The 13,612-nt window shown below is 44.3% G+C and overlaps 1 protein-coding gene and 1 pseudogene across 1 annotated transcript in view; both read left to right on the top strand.

Moving 5' to 3' along the window:
- OBSCN (obscurin, cytoskeletal calmodulin and titin-interacting RhoGEF) overlaps window positions 1–13,612 on the top strand; it is a 2,124,484-nt gene that overhangs the window by 1,851,767 nt on the left and 259,105 nt on the right. The window lies entirely within an intron of this gene.
- Window positions 2,658–2,822, top strand: LOC144786299 (U2 spliceosomal RNA; annotated as a pseudogene).

Below are 13,612 nucleotides of genomic sequence, written 5' to 3'. Positions count from 1 at the left end.
GTCATTTTTCCTCTCAAAGCGAAGGAAAGCATTGTCGCATAGTTTGCAACAGTTTTCAGGGCCTACGTGTCTCGTGCTTATTACAAGTTCTTTCTCCAGTTTCAGAGGGCTAACATGAGGATGTAATAGTATTTTTAGCTTATTAATCTAACTTCCATTTCTTCCCAGTGATTTTTTTGGGGGGAGTATCTTTTTCCTATAGAATCAATTATTGAAACAGAGCAAAAACTTGTAGGTAGCTTTGTTAAACACTTCTTATGGATAATGATAATTTCAGTCCAGCCAGTTGATTGGTATTACTTTGCTTTTCAAAACTGCATTAAAGTTCAGTACGGTATATGTTCGCCAAATCAATGGGTTAGATTTTTAAATATCACTTGAAGCACTCTCCATCGAAAGCAGTTTAACTTACTTCTGTGAGCTAAGAACAGTTGGGACCGGTTTCTTAGTGAAGAGAGTTTGGATGGCAGCGCTTACTCCAGGACACCTTGAGGACTACCAGCCTGGATCATCAAGTGCACTAAGTGCATTATAATACAAAAATAACAAATATATGTAGCAATTTTGAGCAATCCTAATTAATAACCATATGGAATTTAATGTGTGTGGAGCACAAATCATTTAGATTCGTTGTTATGTCCATTTTGGTCAACTAGGTGAAATTTATTGACCAGAAAAACATGCCAATATGAATTAAAAACTGTGTAGGTAAGAGAACCCAAACTAAATAAGTTTAGCTTTCTGTGGGAAAATCTCTGTTGAACCATATTGTTCCACCTCATACAAACACTTCATACTTTCCGGATCATCATGTTCAGTGTCATTTATAAACAACAAAAGGAGAATGTTATGCCTTTCTGAATCATCATTAGCTCACAGTCATAGGCAAAATACTATTATCCCAACCCAGCAAAGATTGACTTTGGAATCCTTGCCTCTTCTTCTATGTGGTGTATGGTATTGTTGGTAGGTAACAGTATTTTCCATTTTATCACCACCAAAGACCCTGATAATATATAAAAAACAGAGCTTTGGGCTATACCATTTCCCGCTGATTGGCAGTATTTCTCTCCATGTGTTCTCATACCTGGCGCGTCACACAGTTTGGTGCTTACTTTCCCTTCATGTTAAAGAACAGTAGAGGTTTCAGAACCCAGGGTAATGTGATGCATTGCTAAATACATATAAAGTCCCAAAGGCGAGACAGATGCATTACAAATGCTTGTTTTTACAATGATCAAATATGTTTATTTTAGCAAACATGAGCGCTAGATACGATTAATAGATCAGGCTACATTACCTATAGTATAGAATGCAGAACCAAAGGGGCAGACCGCCCATCAGGTGGATGAACAGTTTGGATAAAGACATCAATTGTTTGCAAGATTTTAAAAAATACGTATTTTAGCAAAGAGAAAGAAACAGAACAAAACAAAACAAACAGGTTTCAAGGCATCACATAGTAGGCATTATTTTTGGCGAGATACAACCACAACGAGCAACCAGAGACATTTTACAATGGACATCATGTACTGTCCTGTTATGCTTTCCATTTCAATTGTTAGGCCCGAGTCAAATATCTTTCATGTTAGACCTCTAACTCCCACCATGGTGACCAGATTTTCCCCAATTTTTGGGGGGCATTCTCTGCCACAATAGATATTTTCTTCCGGCAGCATGCACCAGTCCATGTCGTTTTTCTATACCGCAACTTCTGGGACTCGGCCTGCTCCCCATTTTTCCATTCGGCCACTCCAAGCCCCAGGGATAACCATAGCTTACCATACCAAGGTGGAGGTTATTCTCCCCAACTATTCAACACGCAGCATTAAGCCATTTCATCTCTCAGTATACCCCTGAATGCCATCCAGTATTGCTGTAGTTTTGGGCAGGTCCAAAGCACGTGGATGATGGTGTCCACTTGCCCACACCCTCTAACACAGACATTCGTGGGGCATTTGAATAAGCCTGTGTAGTGAACACCACTCCACCAGCTGAGGTTGTGGAGTTTGCCAACTCTGCGCTCCTTTGGAAACGTGGAATTTAGGCAAAACTGTTACTCCGGGGCGGAGCAGAGTTAGCTCCTACTCAAGCCCACCAAAACATTAGAAGAAAAAAATCACTTGCCTGCTTTGGAGTCTCTGGCCTGCCCTCCTCCTCGCTGTGGTCTCTCCTCCTCGCCGTCCTCGTCGGTTGCAAACCCCTACATTGTACGTCCTCCCAAGACGTACAGCGAAGGGGTTTGTGACCGGCAAGGATGAGGACAGCGAGGAGGAGAAACCATGGCCAGGAGGAAGGCAGCCCAGATACGCCAAAACAGGTAAGTAATTTTTCTGTTTTCTTTATTTTTAGGGCGGTTGGAGCGGAGAGGAGCGGAATTCCATGGAGTTTTTTTTTATAACTCTGTGGAACTCCACGGAGTGCCACTCTGCTTACTCTGCCCAGGGTTACATTTGAATTGTTTGCAAGATTAAACAATTGAATCTTAAAACCACTGACATACAGGGGTTAAACATCATATCATCTGTTGGGACATTAGCAGTAAGACTATTCTATGCATATCATTGTTTCATTAGTCAGACTGAGTTGCCCCCACTACTCGCTGTAGATGTGCATTTAGAACAATCTGATACTGACAGTCATCTTATCCTTGCATGATCGCTTCTCTGCCTTTTGGCTAAGATCAAGTGTAGTATCTTATCCTTGCATGAGATTTTAATGCAACCTTTGTGCCACTGAATATCATCCAAGCATCCGATTTCTGACAAGAAAGCTGGCTAAACCTTTAAATTTGCAATGTATAGAAGCAGAATAGATTATGTATTACTTGATCTACAGCTTTCATTAAATATGAAAGATATGGTTGTAATTGATAGGAATGACTGTGACCACAGTGCTCTGTACCTAATAATATTCCTCTACTTTTTGGTTCACAATTGAGCCCTTCAGTCGGGAAACCAATTTTCCATTCTAACAACAAAAGAAGGAATAAAAGGCCCACTATATTGACTTATGTAGATATACTTGCAGACAATTACTCATTAGATGCTTACACCTTATGTCTTTTGGAAGGACTCTGCTCAGGATGAGGTTCCTGTAACAAATATTTTAAATAGTTTACTTGATTCCATTAGGGTGTATTTTTTAAAACAAATGTGAAAGTTTTACCTTACAAACCTAAAGAAACACTCTTGTTTGGCCAGCTTACATTTTTTATCGAACTAAACTAATGGTCGCCATAAAAAGTGGGAATAGAGAATTAATATCCGTCGGAAGGAAAAAGAACAAAGGCACTCAGATTGTCGCTAGAAAGAGATGGGAGTAAGAAAATTAGTGTGATATGGTCATAGCTGCTAATAAGAAGGCTAGCAAAGCTTTTTGGTGCATACTTGCACATGGAACCAACAACATTAATTGGGATGAAGAATGTTATATTCATCTGCATGTTTGGATACAACATTTTAGTAGGCGTTATACTGACCAGGACAAGAAAAAGTGTGCAGGCAGTGACGGAGAACAACAGTGATTATGGGAGTGCACTCTGGGTCACACAATACATTCTTTCTTTATGGAAGAGACTCCAGCAACTACAGATAATATGAACAATGGGAAAGCTCCAGGACTGGTCAAGATACCCGGAGATCTTTATAACACAGAGCCAGTCGTATGGGCTTCCTTTTGAATGCATTCTCTAATGCTATAGCCAGGGGGCCAGAGAGTCCACAATCCAAGAGACGTACATAAATTATCCCAATTTACAGAACAGAAGATAAAGATAACCCTGCAAATTACGGGCTAATTAGCCTGATGTACATTATCAAATAAATATTTAGTAGGAAATTATTGACCAAAATCCAAATTTGAATGGGGGAAAATTCTGTAATAAAGCACCTCCAGGCAGGCTTTAAATCTCACTTACGCATGATTGATCAGGTGTTCATTATAATCCTATGGAATACAGTAATTTTAAACAAAGGCCATTTGTAGGATGTACTTTACAAAACAATTTATTTTAATTTTTAATTTAATTTAATTTTGTATAGTAACAGGTATGCACAAGTGAGATGGTGCAGGGAGGGTGAACTATCAGACCATTACAACATTTGCGGGCCGATTACGACTTTTTGGCGGAGCAGTGGCATGGTAGTGCAAACCACAGTGCCACCTCTCAGCTGAAGATTGCACTGCCCGCCAGCTTACGACTTCCAAGCAGTCTGGCAGGCAGGCGGTGTGGCAGTCCCATGGTGGTGCCTCTTTGATAGGCGGCAGTGCCATAAAAAAAATTCACTGCAATGGGACTGCACTATGAGGTTCCTGCACGGCATGGACTCGAAAGTCCATGCAGTGCAGGAAACTATGTGTATGCACACAAGTGGGTCACATGTTATGCCCCCCTGTGTGCATGCACATGCGGTTGTGGCATAGGGGGCCCTCTCCTCCAAGGTTTACACGGAAGAACCTCCATGTAAACACTGGAGGAAAGGAAACTTGTATAATGCTTGGCAGGACCGTGGTGGTCCTACCAAGCATATTGCGGTCTCTGACTGCCACTCCAAATAGGGAACGGCGGTTCCCTGGCATTGCCAGCAGCCGCAGGGTGGTCCAACTGCCCAAGTTGTAATTGGGTGGTCGGACCGCCGTTGTGGCGGTGGCTTGATCTGCCACGGCCGTGCCACCACAAGTCAGGCGGTCCTCGGACCACCAGGCTTGAACTAGGGTCTGAAGAGGGGTGTGCGTCAGGGATGTGTAGTAGCCCCAACATTGTTCATACTTTATATCAATGGGGTAACTGATATGCCTTATGACTGTAAGGGCGATCCACCACCTAAATTTGTTGACCATAGAATTCTAGACTACAGTTTGCAGCTGCTATAATATTAATTTAAAAAACACTCCCCTGGGCCCAGAGAACGTAATTGATAGGTTCTCTTGCACCTTCAAAGAGTATGGTCTGGAATTAATGTTTCCAAAACTAAATGTATGGCCTTTCGCCCACACAGGTCATTTAGAGGTAAGATCAAGTTGGGATCTACTGATTTGGAGCAAATCAGGGATTTTGATTATTGGGGAGTGCGGATTGCTCACACACTGTTCACACTGTCATGGGCTCCCCAAATAATGAAAAATCAAATTAAATTACATCACACAGGGACAGCTGTCGTAAATAAATTGAATGTATCTAATTTCCCACAGATATCACTTGCTTTTGAGAAATATTGTGCAGGAGAGCTCGGGCAGCACTTTATGGTACAGAGATTTAAGGTATGGACGACAGCAAGGGACTGGTAAAAACAGAGATTTGTTTCATATGTTCAATTCTCAAGTTGCCCCAAAGCACCCCACCGGGACGCCCCTTTGCTGGGGCAGCTGTGCGCCATATAAGCTCTGATAACATAACATAACATAACTTACACCTTTGCACTTAGATCTGCGCCTAAGGAACATAGTGCATTTTGCTAATCTCAAACCACTGACCTTTTGGATAACCTCTGTTGTATTAAATCTCTGGTAGCCTATAAATGAGCATTCGTTGGTCTAGAAAATGCTAGATACGCTTGGATCGCTAACTTGGTTTCATCAGTTTAAATCCTGTATGTATGTGCTCATCTTGCATACAGCCTGGGAAAACCCAGAGCGGATTACCAAGGAGTTTTGGGGTCATCTAAAACAAGATGTTGGCTGCATGTACAAGACAGATTGAGAGTGGAGTCTTTTGCTGGCATCTTAACAATGGATTTCCCAAGTTTAAACTTGACTTGGTATTTCAAATGTTTCTGGATACCACAGAACCACCCCAAGCGAGATCAATCATTCTGAAATGTAGATGTGGTATTTTTGTGCAGCAAGTGGTGGGAGTCTGCTACTTACCCTGAGCTAAAGAGCACTTCTTGTGTTTTTTCGTCCCATCTATCACCATTTGAGGAAAATATGATTAATTACAATCAATTGTTAGTTGGGTGTAAGACGCCATGCAGGTGTCATTCACATGTTACGAACTGATAAAACTGAGATGATGAAATGTTGTATTGTATTTTATGGATGGTTATATTGTATTTCCTGATTTTTATGTATGTTTCATGGGGGGCTTTCGTCTGAAATAAATATTAAATGATGATGATGAAATGATGAATATGGCAGTTAGGGGTATGCCCAATTCATCATGTTGAAAGGTGAAGCACAGGCACTTTACCTTTGGTTAGCAGAGAAAAGTGGACAGAGTTCTACAGCCATCTATAACCTTCAGGGCAGAAATCTGGGGGTACACCACACAGGAGATGTTCATTTTCCACAGTCGTCCATTGCAAATATTAATTCATGAAAATGTGTACTAATATTTTGCAACCGAAACCTATTTGAAAATGTACTAACACCACAAAGAAGGTGTGTAGGACCTGCCCCTTTTTGCAGGGTCTTCTCAAATCTTTACCTTCTATTGCTTTTTTTAACAAACTTTATTGAGCCTTCATGTAGAGTACAGTACAGTATCACATCATAGTTATAGCATTTTCATTGTTGTTGGCCCTTATCACCACCTCAACCATAATTAAAAAAGAGCTATAGCTTATTTAAAGGCGAATGTGGGGATTCATTCCTAAGTATGGTCAGTACCGCAACGGAAACGTACCACTTGCCTGATCCTCGAAACCGTGAACTAAGTTAACTCCCCCCTGCCTCCTCCCCCCACTCCTACCTCATCCTCCTAGGCCTTTCCCACTATCCTGTCTCATGCTCGTGAGTTATCATTCATCGTCAACCTATACTGCTACTGCAAGATGGCCTGCACTGTGTAGTTTGCTCAAACCAATACTAGTTATCCCTTGTGTGCTTAAGGTTATCCTGTGTGAGGGTTAAGGAACGTATGCAGGACTTCTAATTGTGTGAGTTCCTTCATCATGACGTTCCATTCCATGTAAATGGGATGTTTCCTCATCCCCCGTGCCTCCTCCCATCTAAGCGTCACCCCTTCAGCACTGCCTTATCTTATTACATCTTCCCGCCATGCCAATACTGAGGGACCCCTTGTGGACTTCCATCGCATTGTAATTGCTCTAATAGCCAGTATAACCGCTAAGTCCAAAAAGCGTAGGTTAACCTTCTGGGCCCTAGTAAGTTTTTTGCAAGCCTAACAGGCACTCCAGTATGTAGTCTATTAATGTGAGGTGTGTGATTTCCCCCAGTATCTGTCCCCAGTAGTCTCGGAGATGCGGGCAGTCCCATAACATATGAACAAAGATCGCCTCTTCCGCTTTGCATCTCGGGCAGCAGTGTGGAGCCTCTGGGAACAGGCGCTGTATCCTTTTCGGTGTTAAATATGACCTGTGAAGAACCATTGTCTGAATGAATTTTAATTTGGCGTTGCGGGAAACCCTTTTGGGATGCTTCAACATGTTATCCCAGGCTTTGTCTGTAATCACTGTGTCTGTAGATTCAGCCCATTTTGTGCGAAGGTCAGTGAGAGTGGTAGAGACTTGTGCTTGAATGCCTGCTTAGAGCCATCTAACTAGGTGACTGCCCCATCCCATGTAATAGAGCAGGTGCACTAATTCGTGTTGTGGGGGTTCATTACGCTGAGGTGCCCATGTCGTCCTGATATAATGCTCTACCGTGGCATATAACAAGGAAAGCCGGTCAGGGGCACCGGTATTCCTCACAAATGTGGCGTGGTCCAAGAGGGTACCATCCCCAAAGAAAAAGAACCCACCTCCGCTACTCCTGCCTCTATCCAATCTCGCAATCTTTTCATCGTGAGTTTGCCACCCGTGGTTGGCATTTCCAATAATGGGATTTTGCCTGCGTAAGAGGTCGTGGCCGAGGTATACTGTAGGGCCTTTTTCCAGCACTGCAGTGCCGTTGTTAACAACGGGGGTTAGCCCAAGGGTATTTTTATTTTCGGAAACAGCATATTAAGTAAGGTACCCCTTTCCAGGTCCCGAGTAACATAGCCTATTTCTTGCAGGTTCCTGCCTGCCGCACAGTATGATAGCCATTGGAGCTGAGAAGCGTAGTAATACGCCCGGAAATCAGGGACACCCAGCCCACCCTTGTTCGATGCTTGATGTAGCTTCTTGAGGCTGACCCGACGTCTGCCCCTCCCCAGAGAAGTTCAGACAGTAGCGTGTCCAGAGTCTGAAAGGTGGACGGTGGCATCATCAGAGGTAAATTAACAAAAAATACAAAACCCGAGGCAGCATCACCATCTTAGAGATGGCTATCCTCCCCATCACCGACAACGGCAATGATGTCCAGAAGGAGATGCTGGAATGAAGTGAGGCGATGGATTTCATTAAATTGCCTAAAAGTTGGTCCGACTGTTCCCTGTACACGTGGATACCCATATATTTAAATTTATCCTGCGCTACAGGTAGTTGGTAAGTGCCAAATTGGATCGTGACTGGGCGTGGTCTCGATTGGAAATAGAAAACGTGTGACTTTCCTGCATTAATAGCTAATCCCGATATGGCTTCAAAAGTGGAGAAGATATCGGGAAGGGGTCTCACCTCTCCCTCTAAGTTGCGCAGATATATTAGGATGTCATCTGCATATATTGAAATAAGATGTGTGGAGTCATGTAATGGTATACCCAAGGTGGCAGACGACCGCCTCAAGGTTATCGCCAGCGGCTCCAGTGCAAGAACGAATAGGAGAGGGGAGACCGGACACCCCTGTCTAGTACCCCTATGGACATTGTATTCCTGAGAGATGCACCCTCCAGTACGTGCCCTTGCAGTGGATCCAACATAAAGCAGGCGCACGCATTTCAGGAAGTCTGGAGGAGGCCAAAACGCTGCAGAGCAGCAAACATGTAGTCCCATGTTATGGAGTCGAGGGCCTGCCGTAAGTCTAACGCCAGACATCCCGCCCTCTTACACTCCACGGGGGTGGTCCTCATTATGTGATGCAGTCTCCTGGTATTGAGTGAGGTGCTACGTGCGGGAAGGAACCCGCATTAGTCATGATGGATAAGGGCAGGGAGGGCAGGAATCAGATGATTGGCAAGAGCTTTACTTAGAATTTTATATTCGGTAGCCAATAAAGACAGCTGCCTGTAGTTGGACATCTCAGTGCTGTCCTGCCCTGGTTTGGGGAGTGACACTACTGGAGCCTGCATAGTGGATTGTGACAATTTACCAGTGTCCCATGCCGTCTTGTACAATTCCTCTAGCTTAGGGACTAAGATGTCTGAGTATGTAACGTAAAATTCAATCGGCAGACCATCTAGGCCTGGGGCTTTATTACGGTTAAGGGTTTTGATTGTGATACGTATTTCGTGCTGGGTGATGGGTCCTGCAAGTTCCTTGCGTACTGCCACCGTAACCGTAGGGAATTGTAGAGCATCCAGAAAGACATCCATCTTGTGGACATCCACATGTGTTGGTGCCGCATATAGGGTGCTAAGATAGGTGCAGAATGCTTCATTGATTTCTATTTGTGAATGAACCAGGCCCTTCAGTGGCGAGCGTATGCAGGTGATAGGCGTCGCTTCCGGACTATCTCTCAGCAGCCGAGTTAGCAGTGTACCTGATTTATCACCATCCGTGTGTTTCAGGTGTGTGTATGCCCGATAATCCATAAGCCAAATGGTTTCCAGAGTCTCCGCGTGCTTAATTCAAGCTTCTTGCAGAGATGCTTGCTTGTCTATGTCAGTTATTGCAGTTGGTTCTAGCTCCGTCATCAGGGCCTCCGTATCCACGAGCTTCCGATGCGCTTCTTGCCTCGCCCCTACAGTGGCACCAATGGCAGATCCCCGCACCACCACTTTGAATGCGTCCCAGTCCACAAGGTTAGAGGAGGCCGTATTCCAGTTGTCAGGGAAATAATTACTAATGTTGGTCGACATTGCAGACCGAAAAGGGGCATCTTCTAGGAGTTTGGGCCTCAATTTCCAGGTCGGCACAGGGGTCGGGACCCTGCCCCATGTTAGCGTAAGTTCCCGGGGATTTTGATCAGAGAACGTTTTGGCTAAATATGACGATTTGTGGAGGTGTGTGGTTATTGCATGTGAACAAAGAAATCTATCGAGCCTGGTATGAAGCTGATGAACTGGAGAGTAAAAGGAATATTTCCTATGTGTAGGGTGTAACATGCGCCATGTGTCAGTGAGCCTCCAACCCTGCATCCAAGCGTTCAGCAATTCAGTCTGCCTATGTGTCCCAGCCCCATGCAGTGGAGGGTGTGATCTATCCAACTCTATGTCAAGGATCGCACTGCAGTCCCCACCCAATATTCAGGGAATGGTATCCCAACCCGTCAAGGCTCTGCCCAAGTCACAGAAAAATTTGTCCTGATCAAAATTTGCTGCATATATACTACCGAGGACTATGGGTAGGCAGTCCAGGGTTCCCTTTATGAGTATATATCGCCCTTGCTCATCCGTACTTCGGTACATTTCTACAAACGGAACACCATTGCGGATCCAAATGGTCGCCCCTCTCGCAAAGGCCAAATAATTAGTGGTGAATACTCGACCCCTCCATTTTTTTCTAGTTTTCATTGCCTCTGCCTCCATCAGGTGAGACTCCTGAAGGAAAACTATTTGCACCTTCCTCCTGAGTAGGTAGGCATTCAAACCCTGTGGCATTTATGTATCACCCCAATCCCTGCACATTCCAGTCCAGGTCAGTAGGTTATAGGAACCTATGGTGGCTTGAGTACGAGGCATGTATATGCTATGTGCACCAATCACCGTGCAATGCGAAGCTTGTGAGCGAAAGAGGACCAGGAGTTCCCTATCCCTTGTAAACTAAACATAAACGGCTCAGCTAAGAAACAATGCTGAGCCAAACAAATAACTGAAACATACAAAGTCCACAGAACGGTGCGTAAGCTATGTGGGTGGCCAGCACCGCTAACATACTATCACTTAGATGGGTGTAGAGCTCCTGTGGCTCCATTGGGACCTTGGTGGGTTTGTGTCATTGTATAATTTTCTGTGCACTTTCCCAACACAGGAATTTCCATATGTGGGACCGGGGTGGTTCACTTAAGTAACCTGGCCAGCAGTGTCCAACCTCGTGAGAGAACGTGTTTGGGACCTATTAAGCAGATTTACCGCTATTTCCACAGTGGAAGGAAAAAAAAACATAGCTGTTCAGGTTGCATTGCATACTTTAGAAACACTTTGCATGCACAATGAACACATCGTAGGAAAAAAGGATACTGATCATCGTGATACATCGTGCCAGTAGTTCAAACGGTGCAATCCCACGGAAACCTAGAGTGCAGAGAGTTAATCAATAATCTTCAGTTGTCCAGCAGTCCATCCCCTGTTTGGGGCATTGCTGAAGGAAAGAGTGGAATGCTGTGGTCAGAGTCCGATTGCACAGTACTGTCCTCTGAGTCCGTTGCGATCTTCGTGTTGTCCTCTCGGAAGGATCCTGCGACTGCTAGTGCTGCCTCCCTGTTGTATAGCATTTTAGGACCCTAGTGTAATTTTCCCGATTCATGTCCTTATATAGGTATAAATCACCTTGTCCTTATATAGGCATAGAAATCATAACCATATTTAGACATAGCCCATGCAGTCCAAATACAGGCATGGATACTTCCACTAGTTCCAAAATTCCACAACGATTTCTTGGAAAACTCGGCTTCAGCAGTTAGGGACTTCCCCTTGCTTGAATATTGATTTGTCCAAGAACTCATGGAGTTTTCAAAGAACTGCGATTTTTTTTGATGACGTTATTATGTCCAATTTTATGTCAAACCCGGGACCTTTAAGGTATAAATATGCCCACATTTGCCCTAGCAAACACACAGTGGTTTGGAGCAGTTCGACTATCTACTTGCCCGACGCAGCTCGCTACAGCAAGTGCCGAAGGGAGCCGACGCGCCAGCTGACGCACTGAGAGAGACGCTGTCTTTTCTCCTGCCGAGAAATCCAGCTCCAGTGTTTCCAATCTCCCCTTGCGGGCTGTTGGGAAATCAGATACCAGACCTCCTTCATTCTAAACTAAGGTACGGAGCTGATTAGACCCTAAGAGATATCTTGGATAGATTTTTGGCAAAAGAATACTAAACTTATGCTACACCGCACTTACTCCTTCCCTCGTACTAGACTTAGGTTAGGTACATCGGGGTAGGCGTATTTTTGAAGCACCAGTTGAGTACTTTTAGTCTTTATTTATTTATGTATGTAATTTATGGCTTAGAAACCATACCATGCTTTTACAGTATTATTTTATAATACTCTTCTTGCTGTATGCATTATATTTTACAGCCAGTATTACGATTGTAGCAGTTCATTTCTTCTGCATGAGAAAGAAGACTGTTCAATAAATACTTTTATTGAAAACGCCTGTCTCTCTATTTCTCTGCACCTCTGATGAAATGAAGCATGCACAAATGACAGAGTGAAATATCTATCTATTGTTTCCATGACTCTGAAGATACATTTTATCTTGGGGAAACAAAGTTGTCATGTTTATGCGGTTGTCAGAAACTAATCCCTTCTTGTTTATTCGAGAAAGTTTCTAGTGACCTCTGTGCTAGCTGGCACTCACAATTAAGTCTAATATATTCGATAGAGACCTAGTAGACATAAGTCCTACGTCAAATCTATAGGATATATTATTCCAATGCGCAGAGCCTATTGGGAATATAGGAACTACACTACATCCTTGTCTGCCATCTTCTGAGCCAGCGTCGGCCCACGTCGTTCTGAGTTCTTCGGGCCTCTACAGCGTTCTCGGGGTTGTTGTTTTTGTGTCAGCCTGGGACTATGTCTCACCGAGCCCGACGCCCTCTCCTGGCTGGATGCAATATCCATCACTTCCAACCATTCTTCCACATCCTTGGGGCTGTCAAAGAAATAAGATTTCTTGTCATGTATGACTTTGAGTCTAGCCATGAACAGTAGGGCATACTTAAGCTGAGCCGCCCAAAGTTTCTTCTTTACCGCATGGTAAAACTGGCGTTTTACTATGATAGTGTAGTCCGGGTACAGGGAGATCCGTTGATTTCCGAATTGTATGTCCGCTTTCTCCCTCGCCTTTTGTAATAGCACATCTCTGTCTCTGTAGTTCAGGACTTTTACTGTCAGAGGCTGTGGGGGCGCGCCAACCCTCGGAGCACCAGTTGGGATCCGATGCGCCCGCTCCACACAAAAATATGGAGATAGGCCCTCTGGAGCGACAAACTTCCAGAACCATGCTTCCATAAAGTCCGCAGGGCGAGGTCCTTCACTTCGTTCCGGAAGCCCAATGACTCAGACGTTGCCTTCCGCGTCCTCTACCTGGTCCTGGAGGCCATTAACCTGCAGCTGTAGTTGTTTAATTTGCATAGCATGCTCTGTAAGTTGTGGGTCTATACCGATCAATACCTTCTCGTGATCTCGCACCGTGTTGGTGAGTTTCCCATGGTCCGCCCTCAGAAGTATAAGGCAGGTCGTGAGGGCCCCAATCTACTGCTCCATTATTTTCTTAAAATCGCAGATTTCCTTCAATATCAGATCCAGTTTTTTCCGAGTTGGACTCAGCTGATTCCGTGGCAGAAGTGCCCGGCGAAGTGTCTCTAATGTGTGTTTAAGGCCCCCCCCGCAGTCAGGCCCGGGTCCAGCATTTAGCCTTTTAACCTGGCCATGTCTCAAATTGGTCGGTTGCAACCACAAGCACTT

This window comes from Lissotriton helveticus, chromosome 10 (assembly GCF_964261635.1).
Source record: "Lissotriton helveticus chromosome 10, aLisHel1.1, whole genome shotgun sequence".
Classification (NCBI taxonomy): Eukaryota; Metazoa; Chordata; class Amphibia; order Caudata; family Salamandridae; genus Lissotriton; species Lissotriton helveticus.
This window is presented reverse-complemented; position numbering and strand designations above follow the sequence as displayed.